The sequence below is a fragment of the Lotus japonicus genome, chromosome 5 (assembly GCF_012489685.1).
Source record: "Lotus japonicus ecotype B-129 chromosome 5, LjGifu_v1.2".
NCBI lineage: Eukaryota > Viridiplantae > Streptophyta > Magnoliopsida > Fabales > Fabaceae > Lotus > Lotus japonicus.
Genome location: NC_080045.1, coordinates 24,858,008 through 24,866,623, shown reverse-complemented (window position 1 = coordinate 24,866,623; position 8,616 = coordinate 24,858,008).

The window sequence follows — 8,616 nt, the reverse complement described above, 5'->3', positions numbered from 1 at the left end:
TTTTGAGAAAGAAAATACATTTACACAACATTAATTTTTCCTTCTAATCACACTCACCATATTTTGATAATTTTAAATTAGGATTATTTTTATAAAATGGTTGTAGTTTTAACGTGATACTCATGTGAAAAATTATTTTTATAAAAACTTGACACATTTATTTAGATAATGCTCTGATATAGTTTTTTTTTATATATTTTTTTAACGTGCAACAAATAATAGTGAGTTTGGTGGGGAAATCTTTGTTTTTTTTATTGGGAAAACTATTAATTTGAGTATAAGAAAAAAGTATCTCCATAAAAATTAGAAAATAGATATGGTATATAATTTCTACATTTTAGCATGTGTAAAAATTATGATAGTACATTTCTTAGATTGCTGCATAATTTTCTAAATACGGTAAATACTATTTAGTTTACTTAACATATGGAAAGAAATAGTAATAGCAGTGGACAATTATACATGTCAAAAAATAAATGCATACTAATTCTTAAGGGATAAAAAAGAAAATATTACTAATTATGACCAAAAAATTAATATTGATGAAATATCTGGAATGTTGAGTGATTTTCTTCTGTCATATAAAATCCCATCACTTAAAAGAGTCCAAGACTTTCTCCAAACTTCTTGTGGCCTGGAAATCAAGTTTGTCATCAGCATTTTGGTAAATAATTTTCTTAGCTGAGATCCAGAACCAAGTTCACTTGCAATTGAAATTCCATCAACATACTCCCGGTCATCCTCCACTAATCCCATCGCTTCGCATGCATCGCAGAATGTGGGATAAACAACACCCTTTACAGTTCTTATGCTTTTAAAACTGTCACAACCTTTTTGCCTATTTAATAAAACACGCACGTAGTAATCTTCTCCCATTCCAGGAGCAATAAATTGCAATCGACCAAGAGAAATGCCTCTTTTCCTAGGAAGGCATATTGTTGATTTTTTGCTGTACACAAATTTGGAAGGAAATTCTGCATATGTGAGATTTCTCCCCTCCTGGTACTTCTTGTTGACATACATCCATGCCAAGAATTGAGTGCCCTTTTTAGTTGAGTTTTCCTCAACTTCCAAATCGTCATTCTCTTTGAATAAAACACTTTATTGGTTTGGAAGATGAAATCCTAATCTCAACACTGGTGGCCATCTATCATGAATATCATATTTGAATGTTCTCCACGCGGCTTCACATGGAGTAAGGTACCTACCTGCATTTAATTTCAGGAGTTAAAAAATTCAAATGATATTAATCATAAACTCATCTTATATGGTAGCTGCATTTTAGATACCTGCTAATAATGTACTTGTTTTAAAAAAAAATTACCGTTTTAAACTTGAATATTCACTCCTTAGTTGACGAGTTCCTTTTATTTTTAAATTATGTTTTTTTATCAAGTAAAACCAACCACACATATTTCTAATAATGGAAAAAAATCAATACTGTTCGTTTTCATTCTTAAAATAGGAATTTACATTTGACAAACATTTAAGACATCACCATAAATGGAATGATTTTTTGATATTAAAGTGAAAATAAATTGACTCCTTAAAATCCACAAATTAAGGAACTAATTTGTATAAATTCTTCTTAGACATTAAATTATTATTCTTTCTTAATGACTAAATATAAGAAAGGAAAAATCAGAGTCTTAAGGAATAAAACGAAATTACCTTTTTTTTCCACTACATTAGCTTACGAAATTTAATGTTTTCATCTTAAAATGGTTTTAAACACTGACTTAATTTTTTTTTCACGCACACTTATTGGAGGAACTTATGCATTCAATGCAAGAATAAACAAAAAATACCTCAATTAATTTCTAGAGTAAAACATATTTGTGACTCGGAAAATTACCTGCAATCATAATATTGTTTGATTTCATCTTGTTGTTCAGATTTGTCAGCATTGGTACCACCATTGGATATCTGAACATTGACTCTATCAGGTCCTCTGTTATATTTTATAGCATTCGACTTATTGCAGTACTCAACATTGATGTGTCCTTGATAGCGCATAAGCAAGACCGGGTTATAAGGAACAACAAAACCATTCTCGAGAGAACTCCTTTCTTCAAAATTGTAATCCCAGTTCTTCTTCTTTTATAAATTGGATAACCATCATCATCAACTGTTGTGCAATTCTGAAATCTATATACTTTAGAAAAGAGGAAGGCTGTGAGTCCCCACCTCCATGACTTGGTACTTCAAGAATTACTCTCTGTAAGACCCAAGATTTTAGAATTAAATAAATAATTAATTTCCAACTCACGCATAGGATTATTTGTAAGCGTGAGATGAACTTGACTTGTGTTTAATGTTTGGATTAATATTATGAAGAAGAAAGTTCAGGAAATGGTTAAGAATAGTTATATAGTCGCTATAGGCTATAGCACGAGTTCATTCACTTGCGCCTTAGGGCGAAAACGTTAGTAAACGACTAATTTGCACTTAAAGACACGATGGAAACTAATTCCAAAAATCTTCAGAGAAATGTACGAAACCCTTGAATGTACGAACGTCCGATTCTAATTCTCGGAGGTTTGCCGAAACCAAAACCCTGATAGCTCAAGAAACCTAGAATAAACGGTTGATGAAGACTTTTTTCTATTCGGAGCTTCAAACGAAGATTCCACACGCGTACACCCATTTCTTTCAATGTTTCCAATCTTTCTTCAGAAAGAAGTTTTCTCATCCGACATCAACTGCAAAAAATAGTTTTTCGGGTAAAATAGATTTACACCGACTTTGGATCGTTTGTCTTAATTCCAAGAAACTTATTTTGAGTTCTGGAATTCTGTCGCCAGAACCTATCTTAGAATTCACAGAGGATGACACAGGAAAAATCGGAATCGCGAAATTTTCATTTTTCCGCATTTTCCATTTTCTATAAATAGCTTGAAAAATGAAAAAAAAAAACAAAAATCTCACCAACACACACACCCAAACCCGCGGCCAAGGAGGAAGGAGGAGGAGAAGAGTTTTTTGCCGATTCTTGCCTGATCGTCCTACAGTTCGTTGCTACGCGTAGGCCTCGAGGTGCTGATGCTTTTCCTTACCTCTGATCATAAATTATGTCGCTTTTCTCTATATTTTTCTGTGCTCAAAGTTTTGAGCTTTTTGTAAAACTGTCCAAATAACTTGATTTCTCTGTCTAAACTTATTCCCTGCGTGCCCCTGAGCATGTTTAGCGGATTACATTTTGCCGAATCTCGTCGAATCGCCGCCGAACTTCAATTCTGCTCAAAATACCCATTTCTGACAAAGGTTCCGCTTTTTGAGTCAAAAACTCTCGACTGAGCTTAGCGTTAGTAGGATTAGTCGTCATAATCGTCGTTGGTGTTGACCCCATCTAATTTGTTTTTCGAAATTCTGATTTTGAGTTTCCGAGCTAAAAATATTGACCAAAATACCCCTGCGACAGTTTTCGACCCGATAATTTTTCTGAGAGTTTCCCTAGCCTAGATATCGCCTAAGAATACCTAGGAATTGATTTAGATCGAAGAAAAAGTTCGAAAACCCTATTTTTGAGAGTGGCCGAAACCTATTTGTTAGGGTACCGTGTCCAAAAATAATTTTTGGGTCTCTATGACCTGAGCCATTACGTAGCTCTTTCAATTGTCGAAATTTTGGCGTTGGTTTCGTGTCATTCCGAGTTCTGTAGCTCGAGTTATGCTCGTTTTAGCGAACGAAGTCTCCGTTGTCAATTTGTGCTTAAATAGGAACTCTGAAGCTTTAAAAGCTTTCTTTACGATTTCGATTAGTGTTATTAGATAGTGTTGTTTCTAGTGAGGCTTGTGTTGATGATTGTGTTTCCTTGTTCTAGGTTCACAACTTCCATGCACAACTTCTACTCACGAAGGTAAGGGTAACTCAGTTTTAGAGCGTCCTTGAGTCTTGCCTGCTTTTATCGCACTGCCTGCATTTGAGATGAAGATGTTTATATTGAGTGGCACTGGATTATGATTATTATGCTTGCAATGTTGTATGCTTGCTTATATTGACTGTTTCTGAGGCTTGTGCCAAATGTTTTCTGAAGGCTTCGACCGAGTAAACTTATTGAGACGTGTGTCTCCGTTTTCTGAGAGGCTTCGGCCGTTTACTGGTTTCTGTCATTACTGCTTCCTAGTGGATAGAACATGTGGTTACTTTGGATTGGTCCTTGGTTGGGCTTTGTTGTTGTCTGACTTGGCATATAGGGCTTAAGTATAAGTGGCGATGAGGAGGTGTGTCCTATCATTGTCCCGTCTTGGGAGACGCTAAGTGGCGATCAGGAGGTGTGTCCTATGATTGTCCCGTCTTGTGTGACGTTAAGTGGCGATTAGGAGGTGTGTCCTATGATTGTCCCGTCATGTATGACGTTATAAGTGGCGATGAGGAGGTGTGTCCTATCATTGTCCCGTCTTGAGAGACGATATTGATCGATCCATTTTGTTAGCAGCATATAGTTGCATTATAGGAAACTAACACCTGACCCTATGCTGTTGGATTCTAGTTATTGGTTTATTGATATCTGATTTGATGTTACATTGTTGAGGTTATTATTATCTGAGTTAATCTATGTTTAAGTTGTTGATATATGAGTTGAGTTATGCTGCTAGTTATTTACCATGCCAGGTAATTAAATTTGAACAGCATGGTTTTCCCTTTTATACATGGTAATTGTATGGAGTTAACCCTTTCCATTTGCTACTTATTGTTTGGGCGCTTAACGCTATTAGGCGATGGAGATCCTTCCGTCGAGGCTTAGCTGCTCGAGTTGGAGATCGAGTTGTAAGCGGTGGAGTAGAGGTGTGAGAAGCAGCTTTGCTTCTCTTCTTGTGGATTATGTTTGAGTCTCTTTTTCTATATGATAACTCTGTTATTAAAGCCTTGCTTCCGCCACTTTTAAAGTGCGCATGTTTATTCTGAACCTTATTTATGGTGTTGTAAACTATTATTACTATATATCGGGAAACAGGTTATTTAAATAAAGTTATCATGTGTTTCCAATCCTATGGTATTCATTTTCAATTTCAAAAAAAATACCCTTGGATTTTAGGGATTGCAGAATAGTCCTTGGACTTTGTTAGGTTACTAATGTGATTCCTCAGTTGAGAAATTGGGGCGTTACACTCTCCAACACCTCCGTCTTTACATGACAAGTGTCACCTTCTGATTGTTTTGGACCAAAATAATAGAAGCCCAATTTAATTTCAGTTTTTTAATGGAGGCCCAATAATCAAATCTTAATGATTTTGTTTTTATGGTTTATGACTCCTAATTTATTGCATTCAAAATAATTCCAGCTCTGTGTAAGCATGGAAAATTCGAATTACTTGACTTCTTTTGCAACCAATAAAAACTGAATAATTTTCCTAATATGTTTTAAATGAAATTGAATGCAAAATGTGTAAATGCATTGACCAAATCATTATTACAATAAAATTAAGTGGTGTACGCATAACATTGAATAAAAAAATTGAAGGCATATTGTGTAAAGAGAATAATTTCATTGACCAAAATGCCGATGTGCTATTCATATTTAAATCATTCCTTATTTAAAATGGTGGAATTAATGAAAATTACATGGAAAATTTGAATACTGTCAAATATACATTTAATGCTATGCGTTTAATCGTGACAAGCAAAAGTCAAGAATGAATATGGATCTTCAATTCCGCATATAATTATTTTTTCGTTACAAACTAATCTCTTCGTTACTTTTTTTTTTCCTTTTTTAAGATGAATATACCAGTAACCCTAATTCTCAAATTCCTATATAAATCATCTCATGGTATTCTTCAACTTCATCATTTTTTCCCATAAAATTGGGCTTCTAGTATTTTGGTCCAAAACAATCAGAAGGTGACACTTGTCCTGTAAAGAGGGGGATGGTTAAGAGTAATTCTTGGAGTGCCAAGTCATGGAGGTGGGGCTCACAGCCTTCCTCTTTTCTAAAGTATATAGATTAGGGGTCATAAAACTATAAAAACTAAATCATCATTCTTTGAATAATGGGACTCTATTAAAAAATTGAAATAAAATTGGGCTTCTAGTATTTTGGTCCAAAACAATCAGAAGGTGACACTTGTCCTGTAAAGAGGGGGGTGGTTAAGAGTAATTCTTGGAGTTCCAAGTCATGGAGGTGGGGCTCACAACCTTCCTCTTTTCTAAAGTATATAGATTAGAATGAATTATTCATGGTATGGAAGCTATTTCTTATCTTTGAATAATCGAATGAAACCTCCTATTAGATTAATGTCAAAAAACCACTATAAAAGTTGCAATTAGTAAATGCAACGTTTTGGCAAAAGATGTAGATTTTAGCTCTGATATGTATGTTAGGGCTGTCCACCGGTCGAGTTCGGTCAGTTTCGGGCCAAAAAAGGTCCATCGACCGAACCCGCATGACATAAATTTGGGCCCGTAACCGACCATGAGATGTGTCGGTTTGGATCGGTTTCGGTTTGGTCGGGTAACGGGCGGGTTGGGTCGGTTCCACCGGATTTTGCAGAGAACAGAAAGGTGAAGAACCATTACCAAACAAATTAACCAAGAACAACATAGTCAAGAACAAGTTTTCAATTGCTTTTCTCATGCGAAATAGCATGTTCATTTCATCTTGCGATATCAGAATCGATTGAGGCAAAATGAAGTTGAACAAGCTATTACGGACCAGAGAAGCATGGAGGAAGAAGGCAAGAAGCCATGCAGATGCACTGGTGGAGTGAGTGGCTAGGGTGGTGGCGGCACAGAGTATGGCGACACAGGGAGGGGTGGTGGCGGCGGATCTGAAAAGAGAAGGGTGGTGGCGGCTAGGGTTTGGAGTTTGGAGAGAAGAAGAAGAGGAGGAGAAGGGTGGTGGCGGCGGATCTGAAAAGGAAGGGTGGTGGCGGCTAGGGTTTGGAGTTTGGAGAGAAGAAGAAGAGGAGGAGAAGGGTGGTGGCGGCGGATCTGAAAAGAGAAGGGTGGTGGCGGCTAGGGTTTGGAGAGAAGAAGAAGAGGAGGAGAAGGGTGGTGGTGGTGGTGGCGGCGGTGGGTCTGAGAGAGAGAGCAGAGGTTGAGAGAAGAAGAGAATGAGAGTTGAGAGGTTGAGAGAGAGAGAGAGAGAGGTTGGGACGGCTAGGGTTTGGGAGGGTGAGGGAGGGTTAAAAATTTTAGTGGGTGGGGTAATGGGCTAGGGTTTCTGAAGCCTTTTTTTTTCCTCCCCTCACTCACACACAATGGGCTGGGCCGCTGGAGGAACTTTTTTTTTCTATCCCTAATCGGTCGGGCCGGTCGGTTCAGAACCCAGACCGACCCCGACCGAACCAGACCGGTTAAAACCGGTTTTTTTAATTGTAAGACCCGAGAACCGACCCGGCCCGCCCGAAAAGCCTTTTTTTGGACAGCCCTAATCTACTACTTCTTATTCTTCCACTACTGTAGCTATAAAACCGCCAATTACACTTCGACACGTGTCCTTCTTTGACTTAATTCTGTTATATATATTTTTTTTCAACTCGCAAAAGCAAAAACGACGCCGTTTTCCTTTCACACTGTTCATCACCGTGTCTGAGTCTCTCATCAACCCTAGGTCTCTAATCGCGTGTTCTCTCCCTCTCTACCTACTGATTTCGAGTTTTCGACGGTACCCATCACATCCCGCCAGACTCTTCGCTAGATACAGTTCATCCGCGTACGAGAAACTGTTCACTAATCTGCTAGGTTTCCTCTTTCCCGTGGTTTTCTTCTCACAAACGGCGTCGTACAACTTTCAAATCAAGAAAGGGTTATTAGGTAAGGATGCAGAAGGATAAGCGAAAATCATGGAAGGAGAATGAGGAAGCGTGCTCTGTGTGGGTGCGTATGAGAAGGAGAAGCGAAGATCGTGGAACAACAGGTTCGTCTCCTCTATTCATTTCCTCACATCTGGATTAAAATACCATAGTTAATTGATCGTACAAATAGTTACCTAAACCATATGCAAATGATTTGCTACTGGTAGTAGGGTAATCGGTTTCTCCCTTTTTGTACTCAAGGTCCTCTATAAATACTGGCATTGTTTAGTTGTTTTACCCATCCTGTTTCTGCGTTTGTATCTAAGCTCAATACACCCCCTTTATCTTTGTTGATTTCATCTTTGTTGATTTCATCTGATGTCTTTTACCGCTGGATCCTTGAATCCTCTCCGCAGCTCTAAAATTTACTGATTGAAACAACTGGAATAATGGATGTGTAGCTTTTTAATTTCACTCTTCTATAGTGTCTTCATTGAGTTTTGTTTTCCATTTTCTTTAATGCTTCAACTGCAGATTCCATTTATGGTCAAGATTACAAGTTAGAGTCATGTGATCTTTAATTAACTTCTAATCTTTTCTTCCTTTTCCATTTTTTGTTAGGGTACTCTTGCAGATGAGGCAGAAATTGCTTAGAAAGGCTTGCAAAAACTTGGTGTGTTGCTTTAGAGGTAATATTTTCTTCCTTTTTCCATTCTGTGTTGTTTTTTGTAATCTTGGTGTGTTGTTAATATGAGGTATTGACATTTTTATTTGGTGAGGTTTAAATTGTATCCCTTCTCAAGTATATATTAGGAAGTTGAAGGCATATAGAATCCTACTATGAGCACATGTTAATCATTTATCTTTAATTTTAGGT